The sequence below is a fragment of the Petromyzon marinus genome, chromosome 30, assembly GCF_048934315.1.
Source record: "Petromyzon marinus isolate PM22_M1 ecotype Great Lakes invasive population chromosome 30, UKy_Petmar_22M1.pri1.0, whole genome shotgun sequence".
In the NCBI taxonomy this organism is placed as follows: domain Eukaryota; kingdom Metazoa; phylum Chordata; class Hyperoartia; order Petromyzontiformes; family Petromyzontidae; genus Petromyzon; species Petromyzon marinus.
Genome location: NC_133696.1, coordinates 11,814,524 through 11,838,680, shown reverse-complemented (window position 1 = coordinate 11,838,680; position 24,157 = coordinate 11,814,524). Strand labels below are relative to the sequence as shown.

The 24,157-nt window shown below is 46.4% G+C and overlaps 1 protein-coding gene across 5 annotated transcripts in view; it reads right to left on the bottom strand.

Moving 5' to 3' along the window:
* LOC103091698 (semaphorin-3C) overlaps positions 1 to 24,157 on the bottom strand; it is a 415,462-nt gene that overhangs the window by 303,373 nt on the left and 87,932 nt on the right. The window lies entirely within an intron of this gene.

Here is a 24,157-nt window from a genome sequence, read left to right as displayed (position 1 = left end):
GTTAACCGAGAGAAAGTTGCCTGCAAGCAAGCGAGCAATGTGGTAGAGCCCATTGCGAACACGACGACTACGAGTTTCAGTATTTCATGAGGATTTTCTTTTTTTTATCCAAGTAGAATAGTGCTGTGCCGCGTGATTAAGCTGTGCAGTTGAATAGGCGTGAGTAACAGTTGCCAATTGATTGAGCACATGCCAGCAGAATAATCATCATCATACACAGCCTGCTCGTCCACTGGGTGACTGAGAATCCTCACCTTCTGACAACCACTTCGAGTAACAGCATCACTCATTGTTAGCCAATCAGAAGTCAATCACGGACCAATCAGAATCAGTCAGAAGCAATCCCGTGTGTTTGCATAATTTAAGTTCTGAGCATGACGTTATAGAGGACAGTACTCGACATAAAATTTTAGCAATTACTGTAATTACATCAGACCAATGCTAATCAAATGTATTGTGGTGTGGTGATGATTTTATATATGCGAGATGTTACTAACTCACCAGGTATACATGAGGTTATGGGTTCGTTCCCAATCCTGACACCTGTGTATTTAGAGTTTGTGTGTTTTCCCTGTGGTCGCGTGTATTTTTCTCCGGGTCCTCCGGGTTTTCCCTCCACATTTAGAATCAACATCATGCGTTTAGAGTCTTTGGCTGCTATAAATTCCCAACTAATGATATGCCACTTCGTTGAAATATCCTTTGTGATGGCCAAATCGCTTCTGAAAAAATATTTTTAGCTCAACGGTCCTTACCAAGTAAAAAAATAAATAGTCTAGTTTTTTGGTTTAGTTTGTATTTTTAATTTAGTTTAGTTTACATGCAACAGCACGTGTACCAAGGTGTGTCAGGCTGTCTCATGCAGGACAGAACCAATAACCAGGACGTTTTAAATGCACGCGTGGACATCCATTGCCTTTGTCAGAATCACCCCCCCCCCCCCCCAAGGGAAGGATTAATGCCCGACCATAATTTACTTTTTCACGGTGTGTTTTTTACAAAGTGTGGAATAATAACATTAAACGTATAATATCGAGCCAGTGGTTTCAATGTCACTTTAAGAAAATGTTTACGTTTTGTCAGCTTACAAAGGGGCAGTGTTTTTAATCGCGGTACCGTAGTCCGCCTAAAAGCCGGGAACCCAGTGGCTTTGACATCGCTGCGATGAACAAAAAAATGCCTCTCGCAGGCGAGGGAATGAGGCCGTTGGGTTTTCTCCACGTGTGCTGTTACATTGGTCCGTGGATTCCTCCAAAGCACGGCCACAATTGAACGCTTCACACTTTCACAGTATAACTCTTTCAAAAGTAAAAAAAATGTCAAACGCGAGGATGTTAACCTTTAAATAAGAAAAAAAAACATTCCGTTACGAATAAAACTAGCGTGCACTTTTTTTAAACATCGGGGTTTTTTTAACTGCTCCATGCTGACAAGACCATCGGAGGTGGTTTCTAAATCTCCATTAGTGGTCCAGTGATTGGAAATTCCACATTGCTAAAACAGGGCCAGGCCAATCATAGAAGGGGAAAAAACACACACACACCACCGTTGACTTCCTCGTGCTATCGATCACAGCAGCAAGTCTTCAAATTGCTGCCAATGAGAGTATATTTTCTGAAGCAGCAGCAGCAACCATAGCATGCTGTCACATATCATGATGTCACCGTGATGTTTTGATGTTTTGACTGGCTATTTTATCCTCGTGTAAAAACGCCGTTTGTTATGGAGAACTTCGGCTAATCCAGCGAGCGAATGTCAGCTCTTAGAAGTGATGGTGCTTATACAGTTGGCTGTGCACATATACATCGCGGTGTTTTTGTGTTACCATCATGCCCTCTGCTTAGGGAACGTTATACTTTGCACTTAGTTGCAGCAGCTACAAACTACGTCATTTCGCAAAGGCATTTCACAGTGCACGCTAATGATTTATTGGAGCAATGCATGCTTACAAATGCCATGGATTGAATGCACACATCCTGCAAAGATATTAAATAATATATCTAACAATAGTTTCACTTATAAATCAAGCCATGCGATGTTTGGGTGGATATGATTTGTCATTCTGCAGCCTTTCACTAGCACCGACCTAATTTGTCAATATTTTCAGCGTTATACACACCTACAAGGCTGTAGAGTCGAGGGGTTGTGAAATTAATACTCTTGGTTTTTTTTACGTGGAAAAAGATTCACGAAGAAGACATTGCCCGCGTGTCTATAGTCTCCACAATGATGCTGATGATCACCTTGTTACATTTCAATAGCAACATTTAACTTGAATGAACCCTTAGGCCCCAATCCAAGAAAAACTGTGTACCCCCCATACATTACTCATTAATCTCGCTGTGCAATAGCTGGCGGGAATGCAACAACCAGGGATTATTAAGTTAAACGTTATATTGCCCCAAAAATACAAATTTAATCAAACAACAACATGGCTGCTTGAGATTGTGTGCCTTCTCAATTCACCCAATTACCTGCAATTGTTAAAACATTTAAACTACTTATGACACACTTTACTTTACTCTCAGCTTAGAATAACGATTTAAGTCTTCATCAGCACAATTTCCGTTCCAATACGTCGAGTGTCTGGGGAGAGCGGTGACGCGGCCATTAGCACGCTGCGCTGTGAATCTGACGACTTGAGTTCACTCCCCGGCCACGGCTAACATCGGTGGTGACCTCTGAACCGGCCCTGAGCCGTCCTTTCACGACTTCACACTGGCCAGGAGAGTGAAGCATGATCAGAGAAACACCCCTGGCCAATGGTCAATGTGGGATGGAGAGGTCTTCGTCCAGAAGTGGGTGCCACAGTGGCTAGGAGATGTTAACCACCTCGCCTGTGTAAGGGCGTGGGTTCGATCCCGACCCTGATGCCTGCTGTATATTTGGAGTTTGTGTGTCTCTCTCCCCGGAGGTCTCGTGTTTTTTTTTACCTCTACGTTTAGAATGAACGTCACGCGTTTAGAGTATTTGGCTGCTATAATTGTTCACGTGATAAGCCACTTCGTTGAGCTATCATTTGTGAAAGGCAGGTCGCCTCTGAAAAAAGAGCTATACAGCTCAGTGGGCCTTACCTGGTATAATAAAAAAAAATCTAGTTTAGTTCAAATTTTATAGATTGGCAAAGGACTGCACATTGTGAGTGTCTCTCCACCGGTGAACTTTCGTCACTGCTGTGAGCAACATCTGCCAATCTGTCCGGGGACTCACACCAGATATTTCATTTGTCGCCACCGCCTGAGGTTTAAAACTTTTCGTGTCTAGCCATGCATAATATATGGTTGCAATAACCCTTAAAAAGGGGTTATCAGATATTCGTTAACTCTTCCCGACAATATGAGGGAATTAGGAGCAATAAAGTGTATCCACCACAGATGATAGCAATTACTTGATCTAACCCGTGCATTTATGGGGTATATATCTATTTTTAGAAATCAAGGAGCATGCGCCTGTAACAAACAGGCCAAAGATGGAGCGCAGCTGTTTCCAGGTAGAGCCTTTTTTTTCTTCTTCCTAAAACGTTTTTCGTGAATGTTTTTTTCTTTTTCTGGGCTATATTTTGCCAGGTGAAACCGTGCTGAGAAAATCTAATTTAGAAATAAAAGGAGGAGCGGGAGGGGGTGGGGAAAGGGAAAGTTCAATTTGCATTATCTCCCGGATCAGGCACAATAAAAAAGCAATTTTTTTGGGGCAAAAGATCATCTGACCCTCTGCGCAGAAAGCGAGCTCTTTAACGCACATCGAACCGGCCGTGGGTGCTGTGCGAGACTTGCGGTGCCGAGTTAATGTTCTGGGGTTTTTTTTCCCCCCAATGGGGTTTGTTTGAAAAAAAAATGGGGATTTCCCATGCCCGCTTGCATTGCGGTCACACGCTCATGGACGAAAACGACCCAACAGTTAACACTGACAGAAGGAAGTCGTTATGAAGGCTGTACATCATCGGCGACATGCAGACAATTACAAAACCATCGCGTGAACGTGTTGCGTGTGTTATTTGCAGTTCATTTTGCCAAGCCACGACTGCACGAAGGCCTGCCCATACCGTGTAGATCATGCGGGTTGTTTGACCATACTTCGCTGTGCTGTCTGGTGAAGTGTGGGGCGGTGGGGGGGGTGTGCCCAGAACCGGTTCGTATATCGCAACATCTCGTAGACCAGTGGTCCTTAACCTTTACGGCAGCCTTGCACTCCTTTGGTTGTCAATCGTTAAAACGTGTACAATGTTGATAAATACATAGGGGTTTGATGAAACAAAGTTGTACTAAGGCGCCCGTGCTTAGTTTGTGTTTTGATGCTTTACCTTCTAAAAAAATAAAATCTGGCCATGTCTCGCTACCGGGCATCTCGCACCCCAGGCTAAGAAGAGCCCACTGCCGTAGACTGTACGTAGTAGTCGGCGCGCAGCGAGAGAGCCGTTAGACCAGTGAGATTGGTAAGATTTGGTGAGATTTGGTGAGAATGGTGAGATTGGTGAGATTGGTGAGATTGGTGAGATTGGTGAGAATGGTGAGATTGGTGAGATTGGTGAGAATGGTGAGATTGGTGAGATTGGTGAGAATGGTGAGATTGGTGAGATTGGTGAGAATGGTGAGATTGGTGAGATTGGTGAGAATGGTGAGATTGGTGAGAATGGTGAGATTGGTGAGAATGGTGAGAATGGTGAGATTGGTGAGATTGGTGAGAATGGTGAGATTGGTGAGATTGGTGAGAATGGTGAGATTGGTGAGATTGGTGAGATTGGTGAGAATGGTGAGATTGGTGAGAATGGTGACATTGGTGAGATTGGTGAGTTTGGTGAGAATGGTGAGATTGGTGAGATTGGTGAGAATGGTGAGATTGGTGAGAATGGTGAGATTGGTGAGATTGGTAAGAATGGTGAGAATGGTTAGATTGGTGAGATTGGTGAGAATGGTGAGATTGGTGAGAATGGTGAGATTGGTGAGAATGGTGAGAATGGTGAGATTGGTGAGATTTGGTGAGATTGGTGAGAATGGTGAGATTTGGTGAGAATGGTGAGATTGGTGAGATTGGTGAGAATGGTGAGATTGGTGAGAATGGTGAGATTGGTGAGATTGGTGAGAATGGTGAGATTGGTGAGATTGGTGAGAATGGTGAGATTGGTGAGAATGGTGAGAATGGTGAGATTGGTGAGATTGGTGAGATTGGTGAGAATAGTGAGATTGGTGAGATTGGTGAGAATGGTGAGATTGGTGAGATTGGTGAGAATGGTGAGATTGGTGAGAATGGTGAGAATGGTGAGATTGGTGAGAATAGTGAGATTGGTGAGATTGGTGAGAATGGTGAGATTGGTGAGAATGGTGAGATTGGTGAGAATGGTGAGATTGGTGAGAATGGTGAGATTGGTGAGATTGGTGAGAATGGTGAGATTGGTGAGAATGGTGAGATTGGTGAGATTGGTGAGAATAGTGAGATTGGTGAGATTGGTGAGAATGGTGAGATTGGTGAGATTGGTGAGAATGGTGAGATTGGTGAGATTGGTGAGAATGGTGAGAATGGCATTCGTGGCATGGAGTCAGGGGACCCCGTGGAGATGAGCTCCAGCTGCACTCTGCTCGTTCCACGCATGGAAGGACACACTTGAACTCGGACGTAGTTGGTGCACTATGAATATATAAGTGTTTTATTTGGCATCTGGGGGGGGGGGGGGGGGGAGTTGTTTTGTAATGAACAAGATTAAAAAAATATCTATAAAACCATTATCGTGAGTAGAATGTCTTTGGGGGGTTTCTGAGCCCAGACATCACAAGACAATTTCCACAAATAGCAACATATTCAAAACACGTTTCATATATTCGCCACGTACAAAATATGATTGTTTGAGAGTACTACTTATTGCCAGATCCATCTCCACCACAGTGCATCTACAAGGGGGTCCAGATGTCTTGTGACCCCAAACCCCTTTCATTCTCCAAAACTTAATATATATTTTAAGTAAGGTTTATTCAAAACATAAATTATTATTACATTTGAAGCTTTCGTGACTGCAGGAATTACTCTTTGGTTATTTCGGTAAATTAACCAAGAAAGAAAATTGATTAAATAATAATAGAATACGAAGTTTCGATTGCAACACAAGCAACCATCATCAGGTACAAATGAATGAGAAAACAAACGTAATAAACTTATAAATATAATGCAATACAACAGAGAGAGTCGGCTAACACAACAGTCAACACCATGGTTGATTACGTTCTTCCAAAGATTGCTAAATTTGAGAGAGAGAGACAAAACACAGACACGGAGACACACAGACAGACATACAAGCAGAGAGAGACTCACATATAGACACACAGACAGACACACAAGCAAAGAGAGACACACACAGAGACACACAGACAGACACACAAGCAGATAGAGACTCACACAGAGACAAACAGAAAGAGAGACACACAACACAGACACACAGACAGACACACAAGCAGAGAGAGACACACACAGAGACTAACAGAGAAACAACGCCTCTGTCAGCGCAAACATTTTATGGCAGGTGACCAAACCGTTTACCAACTACGGTTGTTTAAGTGTTTAGGAGGGCCTTCATCAAAACACTTCGAACGAATCTGTTTGGAAACATCGCTATCATTTGTCATGTGAATGTCTACTCTACCCAAAAGCAAACGACGCCCCATCAACGTTGTGTGCAGTGCCAGATTCTCCGAGTAGCACGCCACGGACCCCGCACTTTCAAGGGCCCCGCGCTAAACGATTTCAAAATATCAATTCCAGTTCAGCGATACTGCACTAGCTCTATTACTATAGTACTATATCGCCTTTAACTTTTACGAACGACTATGTTTAAGGTTATCTATTTGTCGTATTATCTGGCTGTATAGCAAATAAAAATACAATAACTTTACTAGGCAAGTTAAAAAAATTGTTTTTAATATTTACGTGTTTTTCTTATTTAATTTATGGCCCCTTCATAACATCATGCTACAGGCCCCGCACTAGCTTAGTCCGGCACTGCGTGTGTGCGCGGTGCCACTGGATTGCGCTTGGCCCTGCTGCAACGCACGAGGCGTCAACACGAAAAACAAGAAGAGGCGTTACACATCGCCCCAGCGGCTGCTGCGGAGGCTCCCGGTTCGACTCTTAGCGGCCGCCCCGGTCAACGCCTCCCCCCCGCGCGCCCCCCTCCCTTGCGGCCGCAGTGACCACGACGATTCAGCGCGCCGCGCCCATTCACGGCGAGGGTGAGGGAGGGAGGTGCGGGGCGGGGTGGGGGGTGTCGAGGTGCCGTGACGTCATACGCGAGAGGAGGTCACCGTGTGCCGGTGTCAGGCTCCAAATTGCCAAATTCGAAAATGGGCCGCACATTTACACAATTAGGATTACACAGCAGCAGCAGCAGTCGCAGCAATCATCATCCCGTACTGGCAGCAGAAGAATCCCCGTGTAACACCTCGTAGGGCTATCGCGACCAATATCATCCATAAGAGAGGTTTTCTTGGGTTAGATCGCGTAAATATTAACGTGGCGTTAAACCTGCCACCACCCGACACAGCCAGTAAGTAAGGTTTGTCACGTGAACACAGCCAGTAAGTAAGGTTTGTCACGTGAACACAGCCAGTAAGTAAGGTTTGTCACGTGAACACAGCATGTCAATGAGTTACTAGTACAGCACACCGGTGTGTTCTCTCTAACGTGACAAACCTCACTAATTGGCTGTGTCGCGCGGTGGCGGGTTGAACGACACGTTTCTATTTACGCGATCTAACCCAATTAAAAAACAAACTATTATGGATAATATTGGTCGCGAAAGCCTACGCGTTAAACTGGTTGAGGTTGACACGTGAGGTGAGAAGCGCTCTCGAGGAGTGCGCTATGTAGATAAACTATCCTACTCAGGATGATTCACGTGGAACAGGAAGAGAGTCCATCACGACAGTGGCACCATGTCCACGTCGGCGTGACAGCGTGTAGTCTAAACTAAAGTAGGTTTCATCTTCTTTGGTTCTTTCGGTAAAGTCACGTAGAATGAGAATAAAATAATAGAATAATAAAGTAAAATAACACAATAAAATTCTCACGACGTTTCGGCCACAACACAAGTGGCCTTCTTCAGGTGAAAGGAACAAACCTGTCGGGACGACAGAGCTTCATTTCATTGTGTTATTTTATTATTTTATTCTCATTCTACGTTACTTTACCGAAAGAACCAAAGAAGATGAATCCTTGCAGTGACGAAAGCTTTAAATCGAAATTTTAAGTAGGTTTTTATTTTATTTCACCAGGTAAGGCCTACGGAGCTACGTAACTATTTTTTTAAGAGGTGACCTGGCCACATATGATAGATCAACAAAGTAGCTTGTCACGTGGAAATTTCGAGCAGCCAAATATTCTAATCGCATGGTGATTATAAATGTGGAGGGAAAATCTGAGAACCCGGGGAAAAATCCACGCGATCCCGGGGAGAGAGACACGCAAACTCCAAATATACAGCAGGTGTCAGGGTTGGGATCGAACCCACGACCTCCTGTATACCAGGCGAGGTAGTTAACATCTCGCCGTTCGTAGCACTCTTTAACGGCACAGATCCTCACAGACATCTTGATTCACACGGAACCTTCTGTTAACTTACGGCAGTTCAGCCTCACCAAAAGAAACGGGCTGGATGAGCCATATTTCATCTGCACCCTTCCAAAGATGGGATAGATTTTCCACTGCCCCTTCAAGTCTCGTGCCTATGGAGGCAACATCTTACCACGACTGGCCTACGGGGAGGCAGCTCGCCTAATAATCCTCGCATTTGCCCTCAAGGGACATGAAGCAAAATAAAACAAAAATTAATAAAAAATAATCCTCTTCGGAGGTCGCTCAGCGATGACGCGAATGTCCACCTCGCGCCGAGTCCAAGCGACGGGAAAATGTTCGTGACGTTGCGGCTCAATTGGCCTCCAATAAAGGAGACATGGAACAGAACGTCCCTGTGCCGGCATTGTTAATGTGACCACGGCGAGGAATGCGTGTGAAACCGCGCTGGGGCTCTGGGGGGAAGGGGGCAGAATGGGGCGCTCCAGGTACACACTGTGTGCGGACTGTTTAGCTCGAACACACTTGTACCCGTGACTCTTTCCTCCCCGTTATCTGTGGGTGAGCGAAGTCGTATTCAACATATGCAATGCACGCCGGGGTGGTTTCTGGTCGAACGTGAGTGGGGAAGGGCTTTTGTCGTGTTTGTAGTCCGAAAGCAGATGGAGAAAACTCCACGTTCCTATGGCTGGGGGCAAATCTATCCACGTTGCAACCACTGTACGTTTCCAGCATGCTGGTTCTTACTCTGTTAAACGCAGAGACATTGCAGGCTAAGTCGACCCCAAATCAGGGTGGCAACTCACAATCTTCCAATTTGCAAGAAGTGTGTGCCAACCACTGTGACAAATGGGCTGTATTATGTACCATGTACTGCGTTGTGAATGACGGAGTGTTGGCACTGCAATGTGAACCCAGTGACCTGAGTTGTATTCCTGGTTATGGCTAACATCAGTGGAAATTAACACGTGAACTGAACCTGGATGGCAACTGCCCTTCAGAAACCCGCACTGACCTGGAAGGTGAAATATAACATATTTTTTTTTCCCCAGGTAAGGCCCACTGGACTATGTAGCTCTTTTTCAGAAGCGACCTCGCTATCACAAATGATAGCCCAACGAAGTGGCTTATCACGTGGACATTAATAGCAGACAAATGCTCGCAATGTACGTTGATTCTAAATGTGGAGGGACAAACTGCAGGACCCCGGAGACAAATCCACGCGACCACGGGAAGAGAGAAAATGCAAATTCCAGAGTCGGGATCGAACCCATGACCTCCCGTATACCAGGCGAGGTACTGAACATCTCTCCACCACATCACCCTCGCAAAACTGTGCGTACGAATCGGAGCAGCATGCTTGATTAGTGCTGTACGTTCTGTACGTACGAATCAAATGAGGCCACAAATAACCCTCACAACCCATAGAGCAACGGGGAGGCTTTTTTGGGGGGAGGCCGTTCATCCAGACAGATTTTCTGACTGTTATTTCCACCTCGCCGCAGTCGCCACGCACGGCATTGCCATGCAATTGACATTTGACATCATTGCGCTTATCGACTCTGTCTCGTCCATCGCTCAAGCCGCATTCTGCCTGCGTGCTTTTCGGAGAAATAAAAAAGAACGCCACGTGTGCACACGCGCTTTGCAGTTATTGCCTCTATTTTTCCCCTCAAGGTTAAGAGCAGCTCGGGTTATTTTTTTTATATATACATACTTCATAATGATATCTTTACCATTCACCCCAGAAAGCCATTCACCCCAGAAAGCCCCGCTCATTCTCAAGACTTGCTGTGGGTTTTTTTTTCAGAACAAGGGCCGCTTATGGATGTTTATCCGCGTGTTTTTGGATGCGGGATTTTTTTGTCACGTGGTTTGCGAGCCCAAACACACGCAAGGAGGTGCCACCCAAAGTCAGCACGAAGTCGATCCTGACCCTCACGATGCCTGCTGTATATTTGAAGTTTTCGGCGTCTCTCTCTCCCCGTGGTCGCGTGGATTTTTTTTCCCCCCGCCGCATTTATAATCGGCAGTATTTGGCTGTTGCTGTGCATGTCCACGTGACAAGCCACTTCGTTGGGCCATCATTCGTGATAGCCAGGTCCCTTGTGTAAAAGAGCTGCATAGCTCAGTGGGCATTACTTGGTAAAATAAAAAAAAACATGCTTAGTTTTAGTTCACTTCAGCAAATCTGCATTAGTAATAACATCTCTGTACTGCCATCTACAGGCCATCTGGCAGCCCCATAGGCGGGTGTCATGCAGTGCTGCGATTCTGGTATCTGCTCTATCTTCACAGCACTGGGTGGTCAGATTTGCCAATAACACGTGACAACCCAGCAGCTTTTGTTTTTACAAGCCTGACTCTGCTGATGACACCCAGAAAGGCAAAACTATCCAGTTTGCTTTATTAAACAATGCTGCTGGATATTGGTCTGGGTGGACGACGAGCCAATGGACAAACATTTATTTATTTATTTTGTATTTGGAGACAAAGAACGGGGGTCTACGTATGTCTTTGATTAATCAGAGCTAACAAACATATCGCCTTGAATTTAGAGTTATTTTCACAAAATATTTTTCAAAGAATTGTATTTAACATTTTTTTAAAAAAAATTATTTCGTCGACTTTGCCCATAAATTCTATAGCCTCTACGAGTCTTGGCAGAACCCCACAATTGCAAGCTTTTCCTTGCACGGTTACTCGTCACGCAGACACCGTAGCGCCAGCACGCACGTCGCACGAACAATACCTCGCGCAAATAAAGAGGACGCGCGTGTCTCAAGGGTCACCTTCCCAGGAACTCGCTCGCGGTATTATTTTAAAAAACGAAGCAGATTTTTTTTGTTTGTTTGTTAAAATAACTCTTAACCTGAGCAACTAAACCTGAGCAACTCGCGAGACGCCGAGTCATACACACTGTGCATTGTCTTTGTAAATAATTTCTCAACTGACTACAAACGCTTCCTTCCTCTGGAAGGAACCAGCAAAAGTCGTGCCAAGCTCACGTTGGGCTCGTCGGGAAGCGCTTGAGCATTGCGAGTTGCTCTAAACCAGTGGTTCTTCTTCTTAACCTGGGAGGTGGCGACCCTACTGGATGTGCGAGATGCCCTTTCTGGGGGTGCGAGACATGGTCAGATTTTTTTTCGAAGGTAAATAATCGAAACACAAATTCGGCACGGACACTTTGGCACAACTGCTTTGTTTCATCAAACCCCATGTATTTATTACCATTATAAAACAAAATACCGATTGAGAACCATAGGGGTGGAAGTCTGCAGCAAAGGTGAAGAAGCACTGTTGGTCTAAATGGTTAAGGTGCTGCTCCTGCGAATGCTCGTTAGAGGAACGGCGTCCACTCCAGGAAGCTCCAAAGGGCTTCACTAAAGTGCATTTGGCCAACTCGTCCATGCTGGCTAAGATGTCTTCGAGGACGTGTGAGTGTCCACACTCTACCCCACCACACGCCACCTGGCAATCGACTCAGTGCAGTGAACTACGCATTTACAATTCTCAGAGGCGGAATTGCCGTTATGGTAACATAAGCATAGCTGCATAGTTTAAACTTGTCATCGATATATATTGAATGGCCTTATTGCAGCTGACTTTGTGCTTATTTGCACACGCAGAATAGCGTATGTATGTGTTGAACTTCTTTCGCACCCGTACGTAGCCAACCGTGCTAACCGGAGGTGCGGGCTAATGGTTCACTCCTGTAACGCAATGTTCGCACGGGACTGAAGGGAAGTCCCTTGCACTCTGGGCACGCACGCACGTACCAAAAAAAAAAAAAACACGACCGCGCATTATATAAGCCGCGGGTTCCACATGCCCGTGTCCACGCGAGAGATTATAGCCCCCCCCCCACCACCACCTCCTGCACGGCTATCGGGAAGAGATGGGCGGCAACCACAACAAAGGGGCAATGTTGGTGCGGAGCGACGCCGCTAATCACACTGTTTATATCCCGCGATAGCGCCCCACTTCCTCCCAGCATCCTCGTGCCTGGGGACTTATCTCCGGGGCCATCGCCGCTCCTCCTCCCTCCTCCCTCCTCCTCGGTCACACCACGCGCCTAAACTAAAACTAAGCCGGTGCTAAGATGTTCAAACACCGCATAGAAATACAAACCCATGTAACATGTAACATGGGTTTGTATTTTCATTTTTGATACTGGCAAAAAAAAGGTCCCATAGATCAAACTAAACGGTGGTTTTTATTTTATTTTACCAGGTAATGCCCACTGGGCTCCGTAGCTATTTTTCAGAAGCGACCTGGCCACACAAATGATCGCTCAACGAAGAGGCGCGTCACGCGGCAATGTACAGCAGCCAGTGACTCTAAACGCGCGGTGATGTTGATTCTAAATGTGGTGGGACAAAACCAGAGTGGCCCGGAGAAAAATTCACGCGACCGCGGGGAGAGAGACGTGCAAATATACACCAGCAGGCGTCAGGGTCGAAATCAAAACCCACGACCTCCTGCATACCATGAGAGGGAGATAACATCTCGCCACCGCGGGCCACGCCACTCCACTGATCTCGCGCGGGTTTTTTTTCCCCCCCATTCCACTACTGTACTGGAGTGTCTTTCTTTTTTTTTATTACACAATCTTTTAAAAGTGACCTGTATTGTGCCGTCTTTAAAAGTATATATATTATTTCTCAGCCTGCGATAACGTTGAACAGCGTGGTAATACTGCGATGTATTTCAAACCGTCCTGAAGCATTTCTTTCACTTGTGAGGTTTTTCTTGGATAGTTTAGTGGTGCCACACCGCTTGTCTTGTGGCATGGTAAACAATCCAGTACAGCATTTCACATTTCATCGATATTTTTTTAAGATGCCATAGCTGCTGAGGAATGGTCCCTCCAGTCGTGTACAGATTTCTAAGAGAGTGGCATAATAATAATAATAATAACGACTCGCAGCTCTTTGTTAAATCCACTGCTGGATGAAGGCATCAACATGCGGTGTCAGCCACGGTGTGCTGTTTCTCCACACTTCACCATGCTGGGCAGTGCCACCTGGTGAATGAGTCTCAGGACCGGTTCTGATATCACTCACCACTGACGTTTGCTAAAGATAGGTATCAAACTCAGGTCAACGGATTTACAGCAATAATACTCCCCCCTCTCCCACATATACACTTATATACACATCCTATAGAAATCTCCTAGGGCCCTTAAAACGCGGGGGAAAAAATGTGTGCCTGGAAAGGTCATCAGGGCAAAAAATACAGAAAAAAAACCCTTTTGTAATTCCCCATTCGTAGAGCTAAGTCAAGGACATTGTGGGGAAGTGTAGCTGTCACAAGAGGTGATATGCGATGTTCTTTGCAATGCACTTTCGCAATGAGTGGTAACAATGGAAATGATCGCAGAAGCGTGTTTCCTTTTGCGAGATGCTCTTGCAGGAAAGGGAAATATTACACATGCACAGGTCATCAAGAGGATGTGTGCAACGCGAGAGATATGGATGTTTCACCCGAATTAAGGGTCGTCAGCAAGCCATATATCAGCATCGAACTGCCTTGGGGAATGGCTAGAGTAGTCTACCGGTGGCTCAAGATCAGTGTCTCATAATGGCCAAGGCAATGATGGGTGCAGATCGCATATAAAGCGTGGGGCCACTTAACATATCAGCAGCATTCAGAATGGCAAGTACCTGTAAACCAGGTGAATGCTGCTGCAGTTATTCTACGAGGGTTATTCTTTGATTTTAAAAAGGAATGTTTTTTTTTTCTTTCTTGCTCACAATGAGAGCTTGACCCTTTGACACAGTCCGTTCAGAAACGCACTGGGCAGTCAACGGTGTAATGATTATAAAAGTTTTCACTCCACTGCTGGATGAAGGCCTCCCGACGCCGCGTCGGCCACGAGGGAGGTGAGGCCGCCCCACGCAGCGGTGGCTAGGCTCCTGGGGGAGGGAGTGGTGGGTGCAGGGCCGGATTTATCCTCGTAGCAAAAGTAGCTGCACACGCTACGGGCCCCGCACTTTCAAGGGCCCCGCGCTAAATGCTTTCAAGCTATCAATTCCGGTTCAGTGATTCTGCACTTGCTCTATTACTATAGTACTATACCGCCGTCAACTTTTTATGAACGACTGGGTGTTCAAGGTTAAGGATTATCTGGCTGTGTAGCAAATGAAAAAATACAATTACTTTACTATGCAAGTAAAAAAATTGTGTTTTAATATTAATGTGTTTTTTTTTATTTAGGGCCCCTTTATAACATACGCCAAAGGCTCCGGACTAGCTTAATCCAGCACTGGGTGGGATCTGCACGCGTGACTCTTCTCAGTGTGTGCACTGTGCTGTCATTTCTCTTCCCGTGCACAAAAACACCACATGCCAAAAGGCAAACGAGACCGACGTTGAGAAGCAGCGCACACCTCCGAGAGGGCTCGCGACTCACAGCGAGGTGCGTCTCGGGCAATGGAACCCTCGACAAGGCCGCATCGACCTGATTGGTCACGGCCGGGCCGACCGCGTGCATCCCGAATAGGTCGTTAGGAAGTGCCCTAGAACACAATTCATGCACCTGGGTGCCGTGGATAAATGGTCAGAACAACGCTGGAATTCCCGTTAAGTTTCGATACCGGCTCTTGAAGCTTCCCATGATAACCAGGAGCTACAGAGGAGCGTGTATATTTCAAAACATACAAACGCCACGAATGCGCACTTCTGACCCACTGAAGGTATAAGAGCATTTGAACACACATCATCTGCATTTGAGGCCCTATCGGTGTTTCTTTACCACATAGCAAAGAAGCAACGTAACGCATGGCAGTCTTACACAGATCACATGCCCGCAATTCATTTGTTAGAGTTTACGAATGTAATTTGCAACAACGATGTTTTGTTTCTGTTAGTCTGAATGGCTGTAGAATTAGATGGTGGGGGATGTGTTTATACAACGGTGGTGAGGCAATCGTGTGGCTGCGAACTCCACACAATGCAAAACAGATTTGAAAATGTCAAGAGGTCTAAAAATATCGTTTCAAACCGGGGGAAAAAAAACCGAGCATGCTCCAACGGGAAACATTTCTGCAGCAATTGCAACTTCATTTGCGTCGAGACATTCTACGGCTTATCAGCCAAGACGGATTGAAACTCCGCTCCAATCTCCCTCTTGAGACATCATGCGGTGTCCACCAATTTACCCAGACTTGTTACAGAAGCGCGAGACCCAAACGGCCGAGAAGCCCTCTATATATCTCGGTATATCTGGAGTGGCTCTGCTGATAAGTGGGCGGGGTGCCATTCTCCCGAGGAAGTGGCACCGCAAAGCGGCTCCGCGCTGGGCCCTCGCCCTGGGAAGCTGCTCGTGGTCATTGCCGAGCCCACGTGCCGGATTTAATTGGGCGTATCGGTTTCCCAAATCCCACTTCATCGAGCATCGTGCTAATGGGAAACAGCCCAAGAGGTGACCGATCATCGATCTTGGAAAGTCGCGTGTCCGAATGTAATAAGTGTAACAAGTGGTATACAGTTGCAGCCGGAAGCTCCAAATGAAGTGTCAAAAGAAAATGCCCGAAATCAATCTTCAACCGATAGAATATGAAGATTAAGGATAAAGGGGGAAAGTCTCATGCAAGTAATTCTCTCTCGTGTGCAATGGTGGTAAACAATTGCCAAAGGTGTTATTGATTAGCGCTGGTCATTCCTGCTCTGATTGTGCAAAGCACGTGCAAGCCGATTTTACACGCGCCCTGCCTGGACCTTGAAATAAACTGGAACCACAAGTAGGACAGAGGAAGGGGGCCATTGTGAAGGCATTGCTGAGCAATACAATCCACGAGTAGAATGAGTCCGCTCACACAGGGCTTTGATCTGTGGCAACACGAAGACAAACACAAAGAGTCTTTGAGATAATTATTATTTTACCAAGGTGCGTGCGTGCGTCCGTATCAACAGAGTTCTCAGTCTGCACGGCATTCACTCGCCGTTGCCCAGGAATATTCCTCGCACAACAATGATGTCTGGCCATATGTGGACTTCGTTAAGACGTGGGCGTTCGCTACGACTTCAGTTACGTCTGTGTGAGACGTGTTACTACGCGTTTATTGTTATTGACAAATACTGAGGAATGCTAAATAAACTTTAAATGCACTACAAACGATGGCAACAGTTAACAGCACGTGCAATGTTGCAGTCTTGGCAGGATTTAGGTTTGCTAAAATGTGAGATTTATAGATTACTTTAAGTCCCTGACCTTACAAATGAGAGACAATACTGTAATTCTCGGGGGTGTGTACAACTATCAAGCATCTGCACTTATGTTAGAAATGTGGTGCATTCCAAACATTGCTAGACATCTCTACAATTATTATAATATATACATATGTTCATACAATCTTAAAGGAAAGAATGCAAACTCTGTGTTACATATGTCACTGAAACTTACGCCATAGCCATGAATGTAAAGCATCAGAATCTGTATTTAACCTGGAGAAATCTGATGAGCCACGAAGCTCTTTAAGTCACAGATGTCCAGTCGGAAACATCACGTGACTCAGCCTCGAGTACTTGACCTCGTCAAGCGCTGGCCACGACCTCAACCAGGCTTTCCAAACAGAGCAGAGCCCCTTCAACATAACAACAGCACATCCCAGGGTGGTGTGTTAAGACTCTTACCATCTGGAGAAAAAGTGTCACAAAATGCTGCTAAATAACCCAGCCCCTTCACATGCTCCAGTATCATGGCTCTATGGCTGGTGATCACAATTTGAATTCCTCTACAGAAGATTATACAGCTCCTACTTTCTACCATTTACCGCATTTAAAATTATGGTAGATACCTTTTTACATGAAGAAATGGTCCTAAAATGCCACCTTAGCCTTAGCACAAGGCTTTGTGAGATTAACCGATCCTGATGGTATCCCACTATTTTAAATGCCTATGGATTGACTCCCTATTTCGTCTCTTTATCCTCCCATTGGAATTTCCCTCGGGCATTGAAGAGCCAATGCATTCGCAATCAACAAGCAATGTTTATATCACCGCAGGTCAATCGTCAGCTTCCGTTCACGCCTTCTTACCGGCGATGTGATTGCTTGTGTCCATTTGCCCTCGAGTCCAATGATGAATATCAAGCCCGCCCGAAGACTGGAATAACTTATGCAGTCCTACTGACTGACACTCATTTAAGCCCAGGTCTTTCACCGACAGTATCATTGGGTTATCTCCTGGCTATGCATGGCAATTGTAGCCCTTTGTAAACCCACTGCTCCTCACATCGTGTTGATCGTGAGGGTTGTTTGTTTGTCAGTGCAGGTTGGTGAAGGGAGCTCAGGAGTGGTTCAGATATCATTTGGCACGGATATTACCCATGGCCGGAAATCCATCTCAGGTCGCCAGGTGCAAAGTCCATGGCGGTCACCACTGCATCACTGTCCTGCTCCCTGCCGTAGTCGATAGAGATTCTAGCACCGTGGGCCTCATGCTATACCTCTTTCAATATGCCCTCAACCCACGTCTTTGCACTTGGGTTGGAAGGCCTCTCTTTATGCCGTTCAATGGGTTGTTGCCGATTGGGATAGCTTCCAGCCGATGACAATACAATTGCAGAATTTGGAATTATAGATGTGACTGTATCTCGAGCCGCTCTACAAACACGGGAAGATGCACCTCGGGATAATTTGAACAAAATGAGGTAGAGAGAGCAGAATGTAGGTACGGAAATGAGATGTATGTACATTTAACTTATTTCGCACTGCACGTAGCCAACCGTGCTAATCGAAGGTGCGGGGGAAGAACAATACACTAAACATGAAGAGCAGTTCTAAAGGAATGAGTTTTGAATTTAGATTTCAAAGTGCACAGCTCCAGTGACTTCCTAATATCGGAAGGAAGAGCGTTCCAGACGGCCGCAGAAGCGCGTCTGAAAGCGCCTCGCGATGACGCGTTGACCAGCGTCTTGGTCAGCCAGAAGCCGCCGCCGCTGCGAGGATGACCGGAGCTCACGTGATGGTTCATGCTCCTTTACGAGATCAGCGAGGCGTTGCTGTTCGTTTGTTGCAAACACGTTGTGTGTAATGAGTGCGACCTTAGATGTGTGAATGGACACACGTGATAGGGACAGACGGTTAGCCACGATCAGACAGAGTGCAGGTGCCACTTGCAGAATCAGAACCTTTTTTTATACTGGAGGAATCTGATGAGCTATGAAGCTCTTTGTCACAGGTGTCCAGGGGGGGGGGGCGGGTCAGCAATTGCAGGCCCTGAATGAGGCCACAGGGAGGTCTTGTGGCTCCGGTCGTATCGGCCACAACGACCTCTTGATATGACGTTGATCATCTCTTGTGACCTCGAGCTTGGAAGCCTCACGCTATGCCCATTGCCAATGACGCTGCGAGGAAGTCGGGATTTCTGTTTATGCCAATAAGTGCTTCTCCCAAGCAATGGCACTTTACAGCTTCCGAGGGTGTTCCAAGCTGCAAAAAATTGTTGCCAGGAATGCCTCGAGCACTTTTTATTTATTGTGGTGCTTAAATGAATTCAGTCGAGAGCCAAGGAGGTCATTTCTTACGAGGGGACCGGCGCACTGAACGTCCCTGCGCAAACAATGGGTCACCTCGCCACTACCCTCTGCAAGGTCCCGTTTCGTTCATAAGAGCAGTGGTTCTACTTCACCTGGGGTGCACACTGCACCCCCAGGGGGTGCGAGATGCCCATTCTGCGGGTGCGAGACACGGGCAGATTTTTTTTTTAGAAGGCAAATCATCGAAACGCAAATTAAACACGGGAACCATAAGTATAACTTACATTTTCTTAGTTCTTTCGGTAAAGTCACGTTGTTTCCTTCAACGTGACTTTACCGAAAGACCTAAGAATATGAATTACTGCAGTCACGAAAGCTTTAAATCAAAATATAACTTACATTGTTTCATCAAGCCCTATGTAATTATTAACATTATACATGATTGAGAATCAAGGGGGTGCAAGGCTGCAGCAATTGTTAAGAACCGCTGGATTATATCCTCAGCACAATGCAGCATACTCCAGTCGACTGTCTTCACACCAGGGTGACGCGATGACGAGTTGCCGCTCTGTCACGTGGTGGATGCTACACTCCACCACTGCGTCCCTCTCACGTCTCTCCCTATCTGGGGCCCCTGTATCCCCTGGGGGGGGGGGGGAGGGCTGCTGATCTATCCGTCATGCACCTGGACCCTGTTGAGTAATGGCACAATGCTAATATTCCGTTTGGCTGTTGGCTCTGGCTCAGTGTCTCACGAGGTATTTTGAATATTTTTCTGGCGCACGACTGCTTTCTGCTCCACTCCTTAAAATAAAAAAACACAGTCCAAAAAGTGTTTTTGTTACGAAAAAATATGTGATCTTTGAATTTTCAATGGAAATTTGTTATTATAACTCATTTGGATGATACTATTGTGACATTTACACCACGTATTCTTCAGCCTGACGTGCAGCAACAATTAGAGATGCAACTCCGTGTTGACTAGACGTGCAAGACGTTAATACATTAATTCACTGATTAGTTGTGAATCTTAAGGCTCAAGATATATGTGCATCGATTCACGTTTGTAAGACTCGATGATTTGTGATGTGCGCCAATTATATACTTAATGATGCCTATGAGCAAAATCACCCGGAATACACTCAGCCTCATCAGCATATCTCAGTAGCTAAGCAGGTTTAGAACTGGATAGTGCTTGGATGGGCAACCATCATGCATAACACAGGTGGGAGGGGGGGAGGGGTCTAAGTCGTGAGCAGATTACACTGCAGAAAAATCCACTGTCGTACCATACTATGCTCCAATGTCTATGCTACCTGCCTTCACCAATCCATATTGACCAGGACGGTGAGGTACGGCGCACATGGAGGGAGGAGGCCGTCATCCAGCAGTGGAGTGACGAAAGGGCTGTACTCTACATGTACATACAAACAAAATACCCAACATGGTAAAGTAAGGTTGATGGAGTGAGCATAATTGCAAACGTGATGTAGAATGCGACATGACACGAACAACACGGTTAAAAAGCCAAATGATGAATATCAATTCGTGAGTTGAACTGCAATGTGTCCTCGCATCGGCCAGAGATGAATCATGAGGCTCCCTCGTGTCTAACCGAGCACTTAGAACACATGGTGAATGGCAGTATTGTACCGTAATAATAGCACTGTACTGTAACAATAGCACTGTAACAATAGCCAGCATTGAGTAGTGCTCATCCTCATTGTGGTCCTAAGTCTGTGGTGGAAATTCTACATTACTATGGCAGGGAGCATTTAAAACACAGGGCGACCATTGTTAGCTGCCCACGAAGTGGTACTCGTTTTACAATCCCCAGAGCGATTATAGACTTACAAAGTGCAGATTTTTCTATACGTACGTATGTCTATAAACGGTGTAATAATAATGATAATGATCCTTCATCAAACATAAACGTTTGCGTAAAATTGTGGCTTTTCCAAATTTGCGGTTTCTTAACCAAGGGCCCTCACAGCACGCACGGGCACGCAGGATAGTTTCCTGGCAGAGCCATTTGAGAGAAATTTAGATTATTATTTTTTTAAAGTGACATCTTCCAGCTAGCGATGTGCTCTCTCCACCGGCTGGGTCGCTGCATAATCCTCCCGAGGCTGCCGAATGCACGAGCAGGAGGAAGTCTATTTATGCACAAGTGTGTTCCCGGAGCCCGCTGGTGACAGCGTGCAGTGTCCGCGAGGGCACTTAGGCCCTCAATCAGCCGTCCTGGCTTTCCTCCCAGAACTACAGGAGGTTTTAAAGGGAAGACGAAATACATATATATATACATCTGTGCGTTTACATGTGTACACATTCCTCAACGAATGTGTAACGACACGCACGCGCGCTTGCAAAAATGGGCGAGTGTGCGTGCGTGCGTATAAAAGGGGGAAATAAATTTGGCAAATCCGTGATGCACACCGCAAACATGCGTGGCACATGATGAATACTGATGGTGTGCAATGTTTGGACAACATAGCGTGTTGTGCAATGAGCATGGTACATGAGCTGTATTCAGAGCAAGTAAAAAGTTGTACAGACTGATATCCAACCACTGCCGGATGAAGGGTTCAGGTGTCACTGTGCTTGGGAATAGAACTCCCGTTGCCTGCTTTGTAATAATACTACTGGATGTAATAATGTAGTGCAGTGCGCTAATCATCGTCTCAACACCCGGCAAGTACGCACAGTATATAGCATTATAAATTAAACTTATTATTTTACATGGGGAGGCCCACTGAGCGAGAGAGCTTTTTATTTTCAAAAGCGACCTGGCCACTAATGATAGCTCAACGATGTGGCTTATCATCGTGTGGAAATTGATAGCAGTCAAATGCCCTAAATATATGTCTCGAATGGAGGGGAAAACCGGAGAGGCTGGGAGAAAAATCCACGCGACCACAGGGAGAGAGACACACAAATATACAGCAGGCATCAAATATACAGCAGGCATCAGGGCTGGGATCGAAACCCACAACCTCCTGCATATCAGGCGAGGTAGTTAACGTCTCGCCACCACAGCGCCCCATACACACGTGTTCATCACAAGGGCACACAGTGGTGGTGGTGGTGGGGCACACCCGTAAATCCAAGGGCCTGTGGATCACACAAACGTCGTGAAACTCGCTTCCCGTGGCTGTCAGGAGAAGCTGGTACAGCAAATGTGGACTAATCTTCATCTGTTCCATCTGCATGGGATACTGTTTCCCCCTCTCACGTGTGGGGTTTTTCCTGGCACTGCGGTGGCCTGCCATATGTATAAACACTCTTTAATTGGCCGATACCACTTTCGTAAATAGAGGATGGCAGAGCTCGGGCAAATGTTGATCTCTTTAATCTCTATCCATGTCTGTATCTCTCTTCTCTCGGCTCGTGACACCTCCGTCTCTCGTCAACATCTTTTCTGCCCTCTCACGAGGAGTTTACACATTTAAAGGGGGGGGGGGGCGGGCGGTGGGGGCCTCAAAAAATGATTCCTTGTCATGGCCCCCAATGAGCCAGCACCCACCACCCCCCACTGCAGGCCCGTATAACGCACACAAAGACAAAGAGACAAATATCCCCCTATAGCCTTAACAGATTGTAGGGGCAAGTGCTGTTAATGACCACCTATGAAGGCCAGCACGGCGGATGAGGGGGTCCCCCCAGTGGCGATGTTTACACATCGCACCAGGTACTCATTTGAGGCTGAGTCGACCTAGGGGAGGCCCAAGACCGGTTCAGATAATCGTCACTGGTGTTGGTGGCCGTGAACGGGAATCGAACCCAGGTGGCCAGGTTCGTAGCGCAGCGCGCTAACCGCTACACACACATGTCCACACACACGTACACACACACACTGACACACACGTACACACACACAGACACACACGTACACATACAGACACACACGTACACACACACAGACACACACGTACACACACACAGACACACACGTACACACACACAGACACACACGTACACACACACAGACACACAGACACACACACACTGACACACACACACACTGACGCACACACATACAGACACACACAGACACATACACACTGACACACACACACTGACACACACACACTGACACACACACACTGACACACACGTACACACACACACTGACATACACACACACTGACACACACACACTGACACACACACACACAGACACACACACACACACTGACACACACACACTGACACACACACACTGACACACACACACACAGACACACACACACACAGACACACACACACACTGACACACACACACTGACACACACACACACAGACACACACACACACAGACACACACACACTGACACACACACACTGACACACACACTGACACACACACACTGACACACACAGACACACACACACACTGACACACACACACTGACACACACACTGACACACACACACTGACACACACACACTGACATACACACACTGACACACACACACTGACACACACACACTGAGACACACGTACACACACACACTGACATACACACACACTGACATACACACACACTGACACACACACACACTGACACACACACACTGACATACACACACTGACACACACACGCACACTGACATACACACACACTGACACACACACACACTGACACACACACACTGACACACACTGACACACACACACTGACACACACACTGACACACACACTGACACACACACACACTGACACACACACACACTGACACACACACACACACTGACACACACTGACACACACTGACACACACACACTGACACACACACAGACACACACACACACTGACACACACACACTGACACACACACACACAGACACACACACACACTGACACACACACACTGACACACACACGTACACACACACACTGACATACACACACACTGACACACACACACTGACACACACACACAGACACACACACACTGACACACAACACACTGACACACAACACACTGAGACACATACACACAGACATACACACACTGACACACACGCGGCCAAGGCACACCGCACCGCTGGTGCGAACCGTGCGCGCCCTGGGGGCCTCTCCGATCACTCTCACCCAGGGGGCTCCGCAGTCGCTCG